Genomic DNA, 20,825 nt, shown 5'->3' on the forward strand with positions numbered 1-20,825 from the left:
AGTTTTGGCCCTCATCTGCACCTGCTAACTCTCTTCTCTATTTCAGTATTACCTAGACTTTGAGAGAGAAAAACTTACCTTACAATCTTATGCTCACTTCAAGTCTTTCTTTTTATCCCTTACAGCAAACATTCCTTTAAGAATTTCTTCCAGCTTTTGAAAGAAAGAAAGTGGTAGTTGCTCAGTCATGCCCAATTCCGTGTGACCCCATGGACTGCAGCCCACCAGGCTCTTCTGTCCATGGGATTTTCCAGAGAAGGATACTGGAGTGGGTTGCCCTTTCCTTTTCCAGGGGATCTTCCCAACCCAGGGATCAAACCTGGGTCTCCTGCATTGCAGGTGGATTTGGCCTTTGGATGGGCTTAAAAAGAAACTGACTCACTGCCAACCACTGGAAGAAGTGTTGAAATTGTCTCCTGTAATTATTTTTAGGCGATGACAGAGGATGAGATGGTTGGATGGCATCACTGACTCAATTGACATGAGTTTGAGCAAACTCCAGGAGCTGGTGATGGACAGGGAAGCCTGGCGTGCTGCAGTCCATGGGGTTGCAAAAAGTCAGACACAAGTGAAGGACTTCACTTACAGCCAGAGAGAAAATATGGGCATAGGTTTTACAAGGCAGTGTCGCTTCTTAGCCTTAGGTAGAGTTGGGAAGATTGATATATTCACTCATACATATACATGGATTACAGTGTTTCCTGAGTAATGTCATGTACTAGCTTCCTGTGGTCTTACTTCTGTACATAACCCACTGATTAATAATGGAAGCATGTAGCAGAGGAATGTGTCCTCGTTTAGCTGCCTGAATGAAAGTAGAACCCACTTTACTTTGCACAGTGTACAGAGAAGAAGAGTGCAGGGCTTTCTCTTACTCTTCCTATGTTTTCAGAAAGTACATCTCTTATCTCTATGTATTTTATATATTTCATAACAATATTTCTATGAAAAATTTTTACTGATGCAGAGTCCATGGAAGGCAAACATTGGCTCCTATTATTTAAAAAGAAGGCAGTTTCTTCCAGAGTAAATTTTTCAATGAGCTAAAAACATTTGGTTTCAGAAAAAAACAATTTTTGTCCAGAAAAGAAAGAAAAAAGCATACCTCAAATTCAAAGGATCTAATGGCAGAAAGCCATTGGAACTGAAAGGGAACTACAAAATGGAACTAAAAAGGAACTGAAGAGCCTCTTCATCAGAATGAAAGAGGAGAGTGAAAAAGCTGGCTTAAAACTCAACATTAAAAAAACGAAAAAAAAAAAAAAAAGAAAAAAAAAAATAAAAATAAAAAAACGAAGATCATGGTATCCAGTCCCATCACTTCATGGCAAACAGATGGGGAAAAAGTGGAAACAGTAACAGATTTTATTCTCTTGGGCTCCAAAAGCACTGTGTATGGTGACTGTAGCCATGAAATTAAAAGACACTCACTTCTTGGGAGAAAAGCTATGACAAACCTAGACAGCATGTTAAAAAGCAGAGACATCACTTCTCTGTCAAGGGTCTGTCTAGTCAACGCTATTGTTTTTCCAGGAGTTGTGTATGGATTTGAGAGTTGGACTATAAAGAAAGCTGAGCGCTGAAGAATTGATGCTTTTGAACTGTGTTGGAGAAGACTCTTGAGAGTCCCTTGGACTGCAAGGAAGTCCAACCAGTCCATCCTAAAGGAAATCAGTTCTGAATATTCAGTGGAAGGACTGCTGCTCAAGTTGAAAGTCCAATACTTTGGCCACCTGATGTGAAGAGCTGACTCATTGGAAAAGACCCTGATGCTGGGAAAGATTGAAGGCAGGAGGAGAAGGTTATGACAGAGGAGGAGGTGGTTGGATGGCATCACCGACTTGATGGACATGGGTTTGAGCAAGCTCTGGGAGTTGGAGATGGACAGGGAGGCCTGGCATGTGATCAGTCCAGGGGCTCACAGAGAGTCAGACACGACTGAGTGGCTGAACAACAGTGGAGGACAAAGTTGCTGTTCCAACCTGGAACTGATGCAGTCTCTTCTGCAGGCCTCGTGAGGGCTTTCCTGGGGCTCCTCTTGTAGCTCAGCTGGTAAAGAATCTGCCTGCAGTGTGGGAGACCTGGTTCGATCCCTGGGTTGAGAAGATGCCCTGGAGGAGGGCATGGCTACCCATTCCAAGATTCTTATCTAGAGAATCCTCATGGATAAAGGTGTCTGGTGGGCTACAGTCCATGGGATCTTCCCTGATGGTAAATAATCTGCCTGCAATTTGGGAGACCTAGGTTGGGAAGATCCCCCAGAGGAGGGAATGACAATCCTCTCCAGTATTCTTGCCTGGAGAATTCCATGACTAGAGGAGCCTGGTGGGCTGCAGTCTGTAGGGTCACAAAGAGGCAGACATGACTGAGCGACTAACACTTTCACACTACTAATGAGGCTCGCGGCCCACCGGAAGTCAAACCCTCTGCCATGCTGGGCCCAGCTGGTTCTAACCAGTTCTTGTTGTTTCGTCTTTGCAGCTTCCTCCTACACTGAAATAAGAGGGGGATGCAGAGGTATAACACTGGGGCAACAGCCTTGCTGACTCAATCTTTATCCACCTCTGTGGAAACACTGTGTCTTTATCATAAACTCATCTGAATAGTTTTCAAGCCAGTAGGCTCAGTTTCCTTCAGTCTTCAACTGACTGTGAAATGTTCTGATGTTCAAGAGGAAGATTTGTGTTAAAGACAGATTCCTGTAAACAGTTATCTCTTCTCAGATAAGGAGGATAAGCATACAGGATCAGAACAAGGATCCTGACACACAGTTCCACTTAGCCAAGGACTTAACCTCAATTAATAAACATTGCAGTCTACCCCTTAACAGACCGCAGAGCTAAGATTGAAAACTATGTGAGAACAAAGGATGGGATGGTTGAATGGCATCACTGACTTAATGGGCATAAGTTTGAGCTTATAGTGGATGCTGGGGTGTGTCAACCAGATCCCCTCTTCAGAATCAAGATTTCCCATAATTCTCAGGTATTTTGACTGTGACCACTCAGATATCCATCCCCCTCTGCAGGAAGGACATGCCTCCACTGAGGCCACATCCTGTGGGCAGCCAAGTCCTGCATAGACTGGACACAATGCTTTTTCCATTTCCTTCAGTGCCGGGGTCCAGCCCTGGTGGAACCAGGGTGATTCGAAGGGGAGATGGATAGACGAGGGAAAAACTTATTTATTTAGAGATATAAGATTAGGTTAGGAAGAAATAGTATAGTAGGAAATTTAGGCAGAGAAAAGAGGCTGAATAACTTGGTTTATGGGGAAAATCAATAAAACCTCGAGACAAGAGGTGTGCACCATCTACGTTAGGCCACCGGCGTCCACTTGAATATTGAAGGGTGCCCCGCCTTAGGCTCCCTTTCACATGGATCTTAGCAGCCAGGGCAAGTAAGTAGACGTGGTGAGCCTCCCCGCTCCAGATGGGAATTCAGCCAAAAAAGGGGAGAAAAGAACAACATGGGGAAGCCCAGTGTTGGTGCAAGACTCCGAAAACTTTATTTTTCAAAATCAGCTTATATACCGCAAGTTGTACATAAAGAAACAGTGGAATATGCAGAGTTATGCAGGGGCAGCAGTCCTGACCCTCATTGAGACAAACAAGGCTTTCTTTTTGCATACCTTCCCGTATACAAAAGGTCTCAGGTGGTTTACATTATCTTCTGGCCAAGAGGCCTGTTAACATTTTTATTGCTCTCTTCCTGGATTTTCTATCAACCAGAAAACTCCTTTTCCCTAGAAGAGTTTTTTCTTTACTCTGCATCACCCTCAAAGTACTAAATAAAGTTACATTCCTGTAGAACAAAGGTGCAGTGGATTATAACAAAGAAAGTACTTAGCTCAAAGATCTAATGTTGCTAATACCAGGTCTACTACCTGTTTTTCTATATACCGACTATATCTACAAATAAAAGATATGAAAATTTGGCAGCAAATATCGGCTCAACAAATGAAACCTTTAATCAGTCCTATTCTAATGATTTTGACTCCTCGGAAGCCGCTACATTCCTAGGATGCTTTAAGCTTCCTGTGCCTCCTGCGGTCAGGAGGCCTCAAACAATCACATGCGCAGCTGCAGGCAGGCTAGAAAGCCATCAGAGGGGTTTTTGGATTGAAACACTCGTATTATGCCCAGGAGATTTATTATCTAAAAGCTCTAATTTTTTCCAGAAAAAGGTGGTTGGGGGACATCCCCCTGTTAATGACAGAAGAGTAGGTGGAAAGCATGCACAGTAAAGCAGGCAGACTCTGCTCTTGGGGGGTGGATGCTCAGGAAATTCCAGGGGGAACCCCTGAAGCCTGATCACGTCCTTGCGTTTTGTCAGGCTTCCTTCCACATGACCTTGTCATGGGCGGGATTCCTCACACTGGCCCCCGGCACTTCAGTAATGAGGGGAGTGAAGTGAGAGTCGCTCAGTCGAGTCCCACTCTTTGCGACCCCATGGACTAAACGGTCCATGGGATTCTCCAGGCCAGAACACTGGAGTGGGTAGCCTTTCCTTTCTCCAGGGGATCTTCACAACCCAGGAACTGAACCCAGATCTCTCACGTTGCAGGTGGATTCTTTATCAACTGAGTCAGCAGGGAAGCGCCCAGTGAAAGTGAAGGTCCTCAGTTGTGTCCAACTCTTTGGGACCCCAGGGACTACACAGTCCAGGGAACTCTCCAGGCCAGAACACTGGCGTGGCCATCCTTTCCCTTCTCCAGGGGGTCTTCCCAACCCAGGGGTCTAACCCAGGTCTCCTGCATTGCAGGCGGATTATTTACCAGCTGAGCCCCCAGGGAAGCCCAAGAGTACTGGAGTGGGTAGGAATCGAACCAGGGTCTCCCGCATTGCAAGTGGGGTCCTTACCAGCTGAGCTACTCCCGCTCAGAGTGCCCATGAGTTTGGCGGCGGCCTCGTTGCTGCTGGTTTCATTTCCGTTTCTCCCTCCACAGCCTTTGTGCTCTCCTAGGTTTTGTTCCTGAAGGAAGTCCCTGTTAAGCTTCGGGCATGTCTTCACCTCAGGGTCTCGTTTATGGTAGCGTGATTTCTGTGCATATATCTAATATACTCCACAGTTGAGTTCACTTCAGTCGCTCAGTCGTGTCTGACTCTTTGCGACCCCATGAATTGCAGCACACCAGGCCTCCCTGTCCATCACCATCTCCCGGAGTTCATTCAGACTCACATCCATCAACTCCGTGATGCCATCCAGCTATCTCACCCTCTGTCGTCCCCTTCTCCTCCTGCCCACAATCCCTCCCAGCATCACAGTCTTTTCCAATGAGTCAACTCTTCACATGAGGTGGCCAAAGTACTGGAGTTTCAGCTTTAGCATCATTCCTTCCAAAGAAATCCCAGGGCTGATCTCCTTCAGAATGGACTGCTTGGATCTCCTTGCAGTCCAAGGGACTCTCAAGAGTCTTCTCCAACACCACAGTTCAAAAGTCCACAAACTCATGCAAAACTCAGCATCATCAATTTGCACTCTCTAGCCCTACCTTCTTGGGACAAAACGTTCTGAATTTATTATGTTCTTCATACTATCTTGCTGGTTCAGCCCAACAGGGGAAAGACAAAAGGTCATATTTATCGTCATAAATAATTCTTTCTGGTTTCCGCGCCTGGTCTGAGCCAGATGTAAAGAAGCCAGTACTCTGCCAAAACTGGAAATCAACTTCTACTTTTTCTTTGTGGTAATTAGAATATATAAAAACATATCAGCCAATTTGAAAAAAAGGCTCACATTTTGCTTATTTTCTGCTTTAGTAACCCTTATTAAACAGCAATCCTGCTCTACATAAATAATGTTTGTTTTATTTGAAGCACCTCACAATTCTTTACCTAAAATTCGTTGTGTACCTGGTCTCACCTGTACTTCCTGGTAGCTTTTTATGAGAAAAAGCTCAAGAATTATGGGCTGCAAAGAAACATTGAGAATAATACCAATATTTCTGTGATGCAAAATAAATATTCCAGTGTCCATTTCTCTAAAGAGTCTCTACCTAGATGACAGGATCTTAGCTAATATAAGCTTGCAAAATGATTGCCTCAAATTACTTCCCAAATTCAGTAAGACTGTGCTTATGAAGACTCCAAGAGGAAAATACTGGCTGCTCTCACTGCCATATCATGAGTAGGCTTTCAGGGTATTTTTTCTGAAACAGCAAGGACATATGTACCCATCTTTTTTCATCTATTCACTGCTATTATCTAGGATAACTATTAATAAAAATGCTCAGTGTTAGAAACCAAACATTGAAAAAGAGATACAAGTATAGTTTTCTAAACAAGTCCCAGTGAATTCTCTGTATCTGGGTCTCTAATATGTAAAGAGAAGCAAAACTGCAAACTTGCAAACTTGCAAACTTACTGTCCTCTACATTAGGTCTGTGCCAAAGCTCTGTAAGAGAGATGTAGTGAACCAAAGTGCAAAATTCACACGTAAATGCCACTGGCTTAACAACACTTTTTTTTTTTTTTTTTTTGGCAGAGATTCCAGGCCAAAATAGAAACCAGTTTTCCTCAGAAAGAACTTTGGTATGGGAGAGCATGACTTCTCTGAGACATACTGAGACTGCAAAAGACAAAAACAGAACAGAAAGCACCTTTCGCAGCATTCTCTGTCCTTAAGAAACAGAGATCTCACTGCCATCTGCCACACCAGCGTGGCTTTAACACGAAGACTTCCAAGGACCCCACTGATAGAAATTACAACTTCAGGAATAGCCACATTTAAAATATCGTTCCACTACTTCATTCTAAAAGTGTTTGGAAATGCCATCCTTCTATATTTTTTTTTCTTTTTTGCAAGAAAAATATGTTAGAATAGGAACAACACATGCTATTCTCAAGAGTATTGGTGAATGCCAAGAAAAGTGCCAAAAGAAATGTGGGCTCACAGGGCTCTGTGTCTCCAGAAGACTCTTTACCCACAAAACTAAATAGTGTTGTCTTGCAGGCAGAAGGTTTCCAGTTTTTTTTTTTTTTTAATCTATACAAAAACAGATGACTTCCCATATTGTGCATTTCAGAAGCATCAGGGAGTCCCTTCTCCCTTAACATCTTTTCCTCTTTATTGCCTTGATTTCTTAAATAAAAAGGAAAACAGTATTCATTTAAAAATAACTAAAGGGTAAATAGGAAAACTATCTTTGAGCTCTGCTTGTGGGCTAGAATTCGACTTGGAATTCTCTCACAATTTATCTCACTCACTTCATTAAGAGGAACAGACATCAGGTAGTGAGGTCATAGGTCATGGGTCACGGGTCACACGCACGACCTCATATCTTTATTCATTCGTTTATTCAGCAAATGCTTATTGAGCACCACCTCTGAGCTAGGGACCATGTTTGGTCCTGAGAACAGAGAGGCAGAAAAAATGTTGTGACGATCAGAGTTCCCAGAAGGCAAAATGATCACTGATTCAATCAATAATGTTGGCTTCCTCTGGAATCTGGTCTGAACATGATGTGGAGAATAGCTAATAGGTAGAGAAGACAAAATTCAGCAAAAATTTTTTCAGCAATGACAACACTTCTTGACAATGAGATTATGAGATGAAGCCTTGGAGGGATACAAAGAGGAAACTGTTATTTCCAGTTAGATTCTCAGTCTCATTCACCTAATGTGCACACTGCAAGCTTAGTTGCCCAGCCATGTCTGACTCTGTGCAACCCTATGAACTGTTCCCCGCCAGGCTCCTCTGTCCAAGGGATTCTCAGGCAAGAATACTGGAGTGGGTTGCCATGCCCTCATTCAGGATTCACCTAGTAAACTTACAGTAATGCCCCTTTCTATAAAATGACCTGATAAATATCTCAAACTATAAATAACTAAAAGTCAGAAATAACAAAATGCAACAGGAGGCAGAATTTACCATTCCTACTTTAAATCAAATAAATGCTGCTGAAAGAAGTGAAGGGGTTTGCCTGACATTATACAACTGAGAATATTACAAAGCAGGAAGTTTAACCCAAATGGATATAAAGTATACTATATAGGCTGCCTCTTTTTTAAAAGGAAATTTGTATCTTTAATATTTTTATAAATCACAGTGGAAATATTTATACTCAACTAGCATTTATGTCAGAGCAGGTTTTTAATATTTATTTTTATTTATTTATCTGGCTGTGCAGGGTCTTACTTACAGCACATGGAACTTTGATCTTTCTTACAGCATATGGAATCTTTCCCAGGTGGCTCAAGTGGTACAGAATCTGCCTCCCAATGCAGGAGCCGCAGATTCAATCCCTGGGTCGAGGAGATCCCCGGGAAGGAGGAGGAACTGGCAACCCATGGCAGCATTCTTGCCTGAAAAATCTCATGGATAAAGGAGCCTGGTGGACTGCAGCCCATGGGTTTGAAGAGTCTGAAATGACTGAAGCTACTGAACATGTATGCACGCACACATGTAATCTTTAGCTGTGGGGTGCGAACTCTTGGTTGTGGCATGTAGGATCTTAGTTCCTCAACTGGGGATTGAACTCAGGTCCCCTGCACGGGGAGCATGAAGTCTTATCCAGTAGACACCAGAAAAGCCCCTATGTGCTGCCTCTTTAGAGATAACAAGAAGCAAACAAGCTTGGAGGGAAGAAGATGACTCAAAAGCTACCGATAATTAAAAGAATGAAACATAAACTTCAGTGCACTGAGTTTAACAGTAGACAGAGAATATGAATAAAAAATATTGACCACATGCAATAATATCTGCAGTTTGCATATTTGCCTCTTACTGTGTGACAAACTGTGATTTCATATTCTTGCTTGAAGATGTATTATCTATGGGTTATCATCTTTTAGGTCTATACAGAATGTTAGGATCTTTATGGAAAAAAATGTTTGTAAAACTTGAGAGAACGATTTCAGTTACCATTAATTTCATTCTTAACCAATCGATATTGCAGTGACAAGTCTACTTCTTAAGACCAGTGGCCATCTGGTCTGACATGATATTTCTACAGAAAATCAGGGCTTCCTGGGAATCTCAGTGGTAAAGAATCTACCTGCCAATCTAGGAGATGCAAGGGTCATGGGTTCAATCAGTTGGGAAGATTTCCCTAGAGTAGGAAATGGCTCCCCACTCCAGTATTCTTGCCAGAGAATCCCTTGGAAAGAGGAGCCTGGCGGGCCACAGTCCATGGGGTTGCAAAGAGTCAGACATGACTGAGCATGCGTGTGTGCTAAACAAAATCATCTTCTTTTAGAGAATCTTAGAATCGGAAGTAACGTTAAGATCATCTAGTTTAGCTCTTTGGAGATCAGTGTTCAAGAGATTCTGTGAGGTTCAATGAGAAATACTAGGTTTATTCCCAAATGAGATTGATTAGTCCAGGAATGGACACAGTTGGAACTGCATAACAGCCTCAACACTTGCTGGATTAAAACAGCTGTTATCTTCCATGTTGCTCTGGGTTTACTTGGCCATTTTTGGCTGTTCGTAGCTATGATGTTTCATGTGTTTTCCATCCCATGGCAGTTGAGGCTGAAACCCTCTGATAACTCAGCTTACTCACAATTGATACTAGCTGTTGGTGAACTGAGCTAGTCTCTTGGTCAGACGAGTTCATATGCCTTCAACTTGCAGCGTGGGTCCCTGACAGCATGGTGCTTGGGTTCCCGAGGGAGCAGCCATGGGCAAGCCTCCCGAGAGGCCCAGGGCATCACACAACGTGACCCAGGACGTCCAGGATATCATCCCACCACCATGTGCTGTTCAACCTACTAAATCATATCCAGCCCACATTCAAGGGAAGGAAAATCAGACCCTGCCTTTAATGTGAAAGGCAACACGGGCACAAAAGGAGGAAAAGGCTCCGCGGTGGCCAGCGCTGGAGAACGCCTCCTGAAACATCTCTCCTTGTGTGCAGTTAGATCAGAGGGAACGTTTCTTGACTGTTTTATTGTCTTAACTTTCCTCCTTTTGATCTCTTCTTGTCGGCATAAAGGGGAATTATTTGGAGCTGGAAATAATAGATAAGGGTGGTTTTGTTCTCATAATGTCAATTCTGAGACCAATCAATACCAAAATTAAATAAAATGAAACTAATCTTTCTCATTGAACTCTGCCCACTACAGAGCTCAATAAATGGTCTTTAAAATCCATTCCAATATGTATTATGTAGATAATTACATGAATTGTTCTGCTTTTAAAAAAAAAAAGACAAAAACTTGACATCAGAGGTGCCATCTCCTTTCTCAGCAAATAGTTAGCTCATCATTTAAGGAATGTGCCTTGTAGGAAATTGTGTTTTAAATGAAGGGATACATTTACACCATGCTGTCAGGATTCCCATGTGGTGCTGCGGTTCTGGGCTTCCCATGTAGTGCTATTGGTAAGAACCTGCTGCCAGCGCAGGAGACATGACATGCGGGCTCGATCCCTGGGTCGGGAAGATCCCTGGAGGAGGAAATGACAACACGCTCCATTATTCTCGACTCGAGAGCCCCAAGGACAGAGGAAGGTGCTGGGCTATGGTCCATGGGGCTGTAGAGAGCTGGACATGGTTGCAGTGACTTTGGACATACTGTTTTTACTGCCTTCAACAGTGCCTGTAATGTAGTTATTACTCAGTCAATGTTTGTTGAATCTTGAGTGATTGAAAGAAAGCATGTAGGCATGATACATTGGTACTGTCTGAAACAGTACAGCAATGTGTTCCCCAGGTCCCAGGAAGGACAAATATATTCTCCTGAATCCTCCTTGCACGGATGCAAACATAGCAGAGCAATCTACGTGGCGTCATCAGAGCACAGTGCACCGGAGCCACAGCTTCTGATTCCCACTGTGTGGCGCTGTGTGTCATGCTCATAGACCAGACCCATAGCCATGGCCCCACTGTGCCCCAGAGGTTCGAAAGAACTCCGGATGCTCTGAGTCAGATAAAGCATTTACAAACTCAGTAGATAGTGGAAAATCAGGTCTCTCATATAAACCCTCCAAGATCTTTCTAATAAATAATTTCCATTTTTTGTCCTGTTTCTGGGCAGAGGAATTTCTGCCACCTTCCCCTGAGCCTGCATCCAGTGCACACACAGCCTGCCTCCGCATCCAAAGGAAACGACACGAAGGCACTGCTGGCTGAGCTGGTCGGTGCCCCAGCTCCTGGGTTTCCAAGGTGACCGTGAACGTTCCAGGTAATTAGCAGCTCGGAGGTTCTGGCTCGTGTCCATGTAGCCTGGAGGCTGTGCATGCCAGCACTTTTTGAAACAGTGCTGCTAAAGTCCTGACCCTTCTCCTAGTCACTAAGAAACTACGGTTGATTCGAACATGATATTCCAATTTCCCGAGTCCCTCTGTTGGCCGAGGAGTAGACGCCCTGCTGCATATGCCCAGAATCAGGGTGCTGGCTTTGCTCCAAGCTGTGCCCTGTATTCATGCCAATTTTGTTAGAGAAAAACTTCATATGCAAAAATGTAGACAAATTTCTTAGGTTATAGATCCTTTCTACCTTCTCTGGAGAAGAAAATCCTTGCAATAAATAACATTTTCAAAAATATTCATGTGCTTTTTTATCTTTGTGTTTCCTCACATGTGACATTTTCCCTTGTCATGCTGAGGTATGACTCTACTTCGAGGCCAAGGATTAGCAAGGTGCCAAGAGGGAAAGACAGCAGTTCTCGCATGACTGCAAACACTGAGGCTTGGCACCTGCAATCTCAATTGAATTTTAACGTCCACAGCAAGACAACAGTGAAAACTAGGATTTGTCTTTAAAAAGAGTTTGTGTTCATTTTTAATCATCTTTCTTCCAGTTGAAATATCATGAGGTAATCCTTGTCAGTGTGGTCATGGAATTCTGCAAAATGGCATTCTTTCCTAAATAGGGAGAAACAAAGAAAGGACGTTACTTCCTGTCCTGGAGGGTTGGGAAGAGACCAAGAGGAGCGTTAAGGAAGGGGGAGAATGAGAAGCATGCTGACCTTTGCCTGTCCAGGCCAAGGTCATGAAGAAGATAGACAAGGTATGCAGCGGCTGGGGAGGAATCCTCAGTGTGGACAGGCTTCTACGTCACTGCTCGTTTAGAGTCAAGGAAGAGGCTTCTCTGGAAAGGGTTTCCCCATAACTTAATAAGATCATGCAAAAGAGGAAACCAAGAAGTGAGAGCGTGGTCAGATGGAGGGGAAACTGTCTAGCTGTCAGGAACTGCCACGGCCATCAGCTCCAAAGTGCCGGAAATGAGCGGAAGGTCTTGCATGCCTCCTAAGAGCCGGGATGTAGTCGACGGCTTCTGAGACGGGCCCAGTGATTGCTGTCTCCTGGTATTCAGTCTGGCGGGACCTCCTTGTGCTGAGTAAGTTGATTCTAACCAACTCCATGGAGAAACCTAAAGGGATGTCAAGTCCTTGATCAGGATTCCAGTCATGCCTTCTGTCTTGTGGCGGACTCCCTCTGGCGGCCTCAGCTTCACACTTGAATGAAGGAAACTGCCCACGGGCAGGGAGCAGGGGGAGCTGTTGGAGCCTGCCCAGGCGTCACAGCGATCTGGCAGACTGAGTCCCCCACTGAACAGAGAAGCATCTTGCTGTCGTTCTGGAGCCTGGGGCCGTCGCAGCAGGGTTCTTGGGAGACTCCCCTCGAGCTGTTGATGGCTTCCTTCTCACTGTACCCATATGGCCCTTCCTCTGTGTTTATGTGGACGGAGAGAAAGAGAGAGGGGAATCTGCCTCCCTTCCTCTTCCTATAAGGAGGCCTGTCTTGTTGGATTAGAGCCCCACCCTGATGGCCTCATTTTTTTTTGTTTAATTAAAATAAATTATTGGAATATAGCTGATTTACATTGTTGTGTTAGTTTCTGCTGTACAGCAAAAGTAATCAGTTATCCATTCAGTTCAGTTGTTCAGTCATGTCCAACTCTTTGTGACCCCATGGACTGCAACATGCCAGGCCTCCCTATCCATCACCAACTCCTGGAGTTTACTCAAACTCATGTCCATTGAGTTGGCAATGCCATCCAACTATCTCATCTTCTGTCGTCCCCTTCTCCTCCTGCCTTAAATCTTTCCCAGCATCACAGTCTTTTTCAATGAGTCAGTTCTTTGCATATATCCACTCTTTTTTAGAATTTTTCCCCATTGAGGTCATTACAGAGTAATGAGAAAAGAATGTCACTTAACTGTAATCACCTGCTTAAAAGTCCCATCACCAAATGCCCATTGGGAGTTAGGACTTCGACACATGAATTCATAGGGAGGGGGCCACCAGTCAACCCATAACAGTAGCCTTGGGAAACAGCCAGCAAGGAGTTGAGGTCCTTGGTCTAACAGCTAATGAAGCTCTGAAAACTGTCCTCAACCAGGGAGGAAGCCTGGAACATCCCACCCCAGTCCAGCCTGCAGATAAAACTGAAGACCTCAGGCTAAGGCCTCACTTGCAGCCTTCTGAGAGACTGTAAACCAAAGGATTCAGACAAGCTCGGCCAAGATTCTCCAGCAACAGAATCTGCAAGATGACAAATCAATTGTTTTAAATTACTCCATTTGGGGGTAATTGGTTAGACAGCAATAGATGCAAGAGATGGTTAATACAGAGCAACAGAAGTCCTGAGAGGCAGAAGGTCACCAACAGAGGCCAAGAACCGGGCAAACACACTGTAAGATTAAATAGAGCAGCTTTCACTGAAGCAAACCTGCTGCTTCTCTTCAGTGTGCTGTGAAAAAGAGTTTACGTGTGGTTAAGAAGGTGGGTTCCAAAGTCAGACAAGCCTGAATCCCAATCCCTCTGACACTTCAATAACAGTGTATTCCCGGGCAAGTCACTTTACCGTAAAACTGAATGCAAGATGGTGAATGAACAGCTAAGCGGCTTAATATCTAAAATGGGCATTCAAAAAAGTTCTGAGGGAAAAAAATGAGATGATGAAAGCAAAGTGCTTGGCATGTAAACATTGTCTGGTTGGCATTAGTTATTATTATTAGATTACAAGTAGGGGAGAGGGGTAGGGCTGGGGCTTAAAAGACATATTGAGCTGCTAATATGTACCAAGAAATTTACTGTGATATATGTATTATATGTGATACATATATATAATATATTATATGTATTATATGCTATTATATGCTTTTGCATCTATATGTACAATGATCTTTATAATATGATTTTCCATCCTCTGCTCAATTCTTTTCAATGGTTGCTATCATCCTCATTTTTGTAACAAGAATCTCAGAGATAGTAGCTTGATAAGAGTCATACAGGTCCCATGGACACTTGAATCTAGGATCACATATATCATATATCAAGATCCTTGGCCTTCTTGGTTATACCTTGTCTCCGAATGATGATAAAATCCTGACAATAACCTGTGAAGGTTATTCAGTGTACTGCAGAGGTGTGTGCCAGCCTCTTGCAAAACAGAAAATTTAATTACAGTGAAATACTCATTGGTTCTGACTGTCTTCAATTCGGATTGAATCCTTTTTCCTATCATTTCTGCTAATGTCATGGCCACATCAGAAAGAGGTGATCATTGGCTAATTTAAAATGACTTCACTCAATTTATTTGATTTACTTCACAAAAGAGAAAAGCAGGTTTGTATTTCCCATTGCTTATGAACAAAATAGGGCCATCGCCCTTTGCAGCGTATTGACTCGAGTTTTGGTCACATCTTTCTCACACAGCCCATTAGTTGCAGCTGGATTATTACAGCTTCCTGAAACTGATTAAGTTTACATCAGGAAAGACATTTTTAAAGAGAGACATCAGCAACATGGAAACCTTTTCCTTTCATATTAATAAGACAGAGGTGGCTATTTAAATTGACATGTTAACTTTCTATTTCCACATATTCTTATGGAACAAACTCCCCTGCTGTGTGCATATGTTTCTTGGGACTTCTCAATATGTCCTAAATGTTGTTTCTGGAAAATACAGTGGTCAGGCTCCAGGAGAACATCAGTGAACTGTCAGGCCCATCCCACGAAGAATGACAGGAAGACAAAGAACTGAGACCAGGGAGAAAAACACAAGACAAACAACGTCAGTCAAATGTGCCGAATAAGAAGCTGGGAGCAAACAAGGAAAATGACACACTCCTCTAGTGAAGACACTTTAAAATGCTATGTTTCTATTAAATGCACAAAATTGCCTGCCAAAATGGCTACCAAAAAAAGGAGATGAAAGAAATTTGAGGATTTGACATGTGCTTTCTTTCTCCCAGTCATTTGTTATACACTCCAAAATCCAGTAGATATATTCAAGGACATACTGACCATGAGTTTAGCCTTTATACTCTTTGGGGAAAAAGATATCTGACATACAAGACGGTCGATTATGGTGACTGCAAAGCAATGTGGCTTCAGCAATTCTCTGGTGCTCCGCTGTTTCCCTCCGTCTTTACAGTCTGTGTTACTGTTGTGGGGGTAGGCTTTTGTTGCTTCTCACTCTGCGTCTTTTTCTCTTTTCTTGTTCTTTATTGAGTTCTATTACAGTCATTGTTCATGGGCTGTTGAGCTTGAAGATCACTTGCTGTCTTGTATATTTACCTGGCACTTGATTCATGCCCAGCTGTTCATCAGTGCCATGCTTTTCAGACTAGGGAGTGAAATCATCACAAAGCAAAGAAAGCAGTTTCATTTGCTGAAGAGCCATAAAGGGAGAATCATAAAATGATTACAATGTCAACTCTTCAGTTAAATTTATTAAAATTTTCTTTAATGTACCAACATGGGGTATACTTTTTGAAACCCTATTAATTATGGTCGGTGATTCCTGGAAAAAAACTGGAAGAATGAGGTTTCTTTTTTTTTTTTTTTCCAGAAAGAGTGGGTCAACATCTCTTGGTCCCATGTGAAGACATGGTGTCATTTCTGCCTCAGCACTGATGTGTATGAATTGTTTTTACCCTATGGACATAATTAGAACAATATTAAATAAGCTTTCTCTGCATGACAATTTTGCTGGAGTGTTGGACATTTCCACACTGTAACTCTCTGCTTTGTGTGAAAGTGTCTTGAAGTGATTTCTTTTAATATGCAAGGTGTTACCTGGGAGAAGCAACACAGTAGCTGTCACCAGCATATGGGCTTTTTAAAAAATATATATATATATAAAATGACAGAGCTTCAAGTCATTCCATGGAGTATACTGTCTCATTTCAGGATGAAGCAGTTGTTCTCAAGCATTGAGCACTAGCTGGTGAGGGCAGCCCCTTCACTGAAGACCCCAGAGCATTCTTGACAAGGTGTGGCAAACCAACTTCCTCTCTTTACAATTAAGGTCACCTGCTAATACATCCCAAAACATATAGTTTGAAGGTTGTTAAAAAATCATGCCTAAATTATTTTTGAAAATTTCAAATACTTGAATCACAAAAATATTGAAACACAATATAAAAGACAACGTACTCTAATTTTACTTTTAAAATGAAAAAAGAATGACAGAAGTTTTAAATGAATTGGTGGCATGGTCAACGTTTTACAGATTATTAAAAAGTCCAAGAAAGGGAAAATCTATAGAAGCAAGCAACTACTAATCTGGCTTTTACCTTGAAGGCAGGCTTATACATTGAGATGGCTTATACATTGGGATGGCTTATACATTGAGATGGCTTATACATTGGGATGGCTTATACATTGAGATGGCTTATACATTGGGATTGAAAGGAACTTGTGAAGACAAAAGTCAGAATCTGGGGTCCTGAATAGCATGGAAGATTGAATCAACTACACCCATACAAAGATATAAAACCAAGACTCCTAAAAAGCAATACCTTCTTCATCCTGAAGGTCAAATGGACTGTTTGAATAGGAAGAAGGAAATGAGGTTAACTGGTTACTCTATATCTTGGTCAAGAAAAAGAAAATCTTCCATGAAAATCTCTAGCTATATGCTGGTAAGAGGCTGGTGTCCATACTACTTGGAAGCCTCAAAGTACCCAGAGAAGAATTAATTTAAATGGAAAGTGAAAGAAAGTGAAGTCACTCAGTCAAGTCCAACTCTTCATGAACCCATGGACTGTAGCCTATCAAGATCCTCCATCCATGGGATTTTCCAGGCAAGAACACTGGAGTGGGTTGCCATTTCCTTCTCCAGGGGATCTCCCTACCCAGGGATAAAAGGTGGGTTTCTGGCATTGTAGGCAGATGGTTTACTGTCTGAGCCACCAAGGAAGTCCCAATTTAAATGGAGTAATCCCCAATAGTAGTGCTTCTAGGAATCTGGCAGAAAGAAAGGATAATTTTCCCTGGAGGAACACCCATTAACCAGGCCCCAAAATTATGATATTGATAGCATTTGATACTTATGTCATATGAAGATAATGCAATGAAAAACTCAAAGAAACAGGTCACCCAGACTATAAACCCAAAATTACCAGATACAAAACAGTAAGTACATTGATAACATTTTAAAAAAGAGGTTATAAAAAGAATGTATAGATGAAAAAGCAGTCAAAAACAAATAGGCTGCTTTGGAAAAGAAACAAACAGAATTTCTTAGAATGAGACAAGTGTCAAAGCTCAATGAATGGGACTAATAGCAAACTAGGTGCAAATTAAGAGGTTATTAGTGAACTGGAATATGGAAATAAACATGTTGAAGGAAAGTATCAGAAGGCAAAATGATGGAAACCAGGAAAGCTGAAAAAACCAGATGGGTAGAGTGGGCTCATCTATCACATGTCCAAAGAAGAAAAGGGAACTTGCCCCACTCATTTTATGAGATTACTAACATATTAAAACAGGAGAAGAACATTGCAAAAAAGGAAAACTGTAGGGCACATCATAGAATAAGCAAGTTCATGTGTATATATATTCATTTTTATATATAAATAATGTTTTTAATATAAATTTATTTATTTTAATTGGAGGTTAATTACTTTACAATACTGTATTGGTTTGGCCATACATCAACATGAATCCGCCACAGGTATACACATGTTTCCCATCCTGAACCCCCCTCCCTCCTCCCTCCCCATACCATCCCTCTGTGTTTTTAATGAAATTATTGAACAATGAAAATAAATAAACTTCAGCACCTGCATAGAATTCCAAAAACATAACACTGAAAATAGTCATGAAAGAATTCAAGATTCTTTTGTTTTACAAGGTAATCCATAATTAGGCAAAATAAACATCTCAAAACAGGTGATAATGTTTGTAATACCGAAAGAAAGCAATAGAGACAGTGGGACATTTTACTCTTCAGTACTAAAGAAGTGAGGGCTCTGCGGTGGCCCCATGGTACAGAGCTCGCCTGCCAATGCAGGAGACACGGGCTCCATCCCTGGATCAGGAAGACCCCCTGGAGGAGAAAACGGCTCCAGGGTTCGTAGCTGGAAAATAGCACGGACAGGGGAGCCCAGTGGGCAACATTCCGCAGGCCGTGAAAGAGCCAGACCAGCTCTGCAACCGAACAAGCAAGAGCTCGCCCCTCCGCCCCACCCTCTCCTCCCCTGGCGTCTCCACGAGCCCGTTCTCTGCATCTCCACTCCTTCCCTGCAGATATGTTCTCTTGTGTTTATTTTTTTTATTCTGGACTTGGAAATCACTCACTCTAAGGGTAATGTGGAGAAGGAAATGGCAATCCACTCCCGTATTCTTGCCTGGAAAATCCCATGGACAGAGAAGCCTGGCGGTTACAGTCCATGGGGTCACCAAGAGTCGGACAGGACCGAGCACACTCTGAGCTGAGGGCAATGATGGTCCGTTAAAGGGCTTTAGACAAAAAAGGAATCCATTCTGGATTTGTATGCAAGAAAATCACTCTGCGGTGCAAATATTCTAAGTTCAAAAAAGACCAAGGAACGACATGCAGAAGACTGTTGAGTCTAGGTGTTCCAGGACCAAGGGTGACACAGATGGATTCAAGGCACAGTTAAGAGGGTTAGAATCGACAGAAAGCAAAGGAATTAGAGAAAGAGAAACACCAATACAGTATACTAACACATGGATATGGAATTTAGAAACATGGTAACCATAACCCTGTGGGCAAGACAGCAAAAGAGAGACAGAGGTACAGAACAGGCTTTTGGACTCTGTGGGAGAGGGAGAGGGTGGGATGATTTGGGAGAATGGCACTGAAACATGTATCAGTTCAGTTCAGCTGCTCAGTCGTGTCCGACTCTCTGCGACCCCTTGAGTCGCAGCACGCCAGGCCTCCTGTCCATCACCATCTCCCGGAGTTCACTCAGACTCACGCCCATTGAGTCTGTGATGCCATCCAGCCATCTCATTCTTGGTCGTCCCCTTCTCCTCCTGCCCCCAATCCCTCCCAGCATCACAGTCTTTTCCTATGAGTCAACCCTTCGCATGAGGTGGCCAAAGTACTGGAGCTTCAGCTTTAGCATCATTCCTTCCAAAGAAATCCCAGGGCTGGTCTCCTTCAGAGTGGACTGGTTGGATCTCCTTGCAGTCCAAGGGACTCTCAAGAGTCTTCTCCAACACCACAGTTCAAAAGCATCAATTCTTTGGTGCTCAGCCTTCTTCACAGTCCAACTCTCACATCCATACATGACTACTGGGAAAACCATAGCCTTGACTAGACGGACCTTAGTCGACAAAGTAATGTCTCTGCTTTTGAATATGCTATCTAGGTTGCTCATAACTTTTCTTCCAAGGAGTAAGGGTCTTTTAATTTCATGGCTGCAGTCACCATCTGTAGTGATTTTGGAGCCCCCCAAAATAAAGTCTGACACTGTTTCTACTGTTTCCCCATCTATTTCCCATGAAGTGATGGGACCAGATGCCACGATCTTCATTTTCTGAATGTTGAGCTTTAAGCCAACTTTTTCACTGTCCTCTTTCACTTTCATCAAGAGGCTTTTTAGTTCCTCTTCACATGTATGATATCATATAAGAAATAAATCACCAGTCTAGGTTCGATGCATGATACAGGATGCTTAGGGGATGACCCAGAGAGATGGTATGGGGAGAGAGGTGGGAGGGGGGTTCAGGAGTGGGAAGTCATGTACACCATAGCAGATTCATGTTAATGTATGACAAAACCAATACAGTACTGTAAAGTAAAATTTAAAAAAAAAAAAAAAAGAAGTTAAAGAAAAAAAAAGTAAAGCAAAGAAGGGCTCATAGAACATTGAGATCTGAGTCAGGAAACTGAGCAGAGTGTGAGTCAATCACTCAGCTCTAGAAATGAGCAGATAACCAAAGTGGGCACAAGATGATGTGCTTGGCTTTGAAAAAGTTGAGTTTGATGTGTCTGAGCACTGCCTGAGGGCATCTGACCTGATGCCAGTCTGAAGGTCAGGTAATGGGTCTGCCTGGGGGTAAACATTTAGGGAACAGCAGTTTCCTACAGAAAACTGATGACAGGGTTTTGAGACCTTTCTCAGGGAAAATGTGTAGTTTGAGAAGAGAAAGATTGAAATTCCTAAAGGACTCCAATATATACATATATATATATATATATATATATATATATATATATATATATATATTTAATTTGTATTTTATGTTGGAGCATATGGGCTCAGACTATAAAGAATCTGCCTAAAGTGCAGCAGATCCGCTTCAATCCTTGGGCTGGGAAGACCCCCTGGAGAAGGAAATGGCAACACACTCCAGTGTTCTTGCCCGGGAAATCCCACGGACAGAGGAGCCTGGTGGGCTGCAGTCCACGGGGTCACAAAAGAGTCAGATGCGACTGAGCGACTAACACTTTCACCTTTTTCATAATTGATTAACAACGTCATGTTAGTTTCACGTGTAGAACAAAACGATCTGTTAAAGATGTACATGTATCTATACTGAACTGTGGTGTTGGAGAAGACCCTTGAGAGTCCCTTGGACTGCAAGGAGATCCAACCAGTCCATCCTAAAGGAGGTCAGTCCTTGGTGTTCATTGGAAGGACTGATGTTAAAGCTGAAACTCCAATACTC

The sequence above is a fragment of the Ovis canadensis genome, chromosome 26 (genome assembly GCF_042477335.2).
Source record: "Ovis canadensis isolate MfBH-ARS-UI-01 breed Bighorn chromosome 26, ARS-UI_OviCan_v2, whole genome shotgun sequence".
Lineage (NCBI taxonomy): Eukaryota > Metazoa > Chordata > Mammalia > Artiodactyla > Bovidae > Ovis > Ovis canadensis.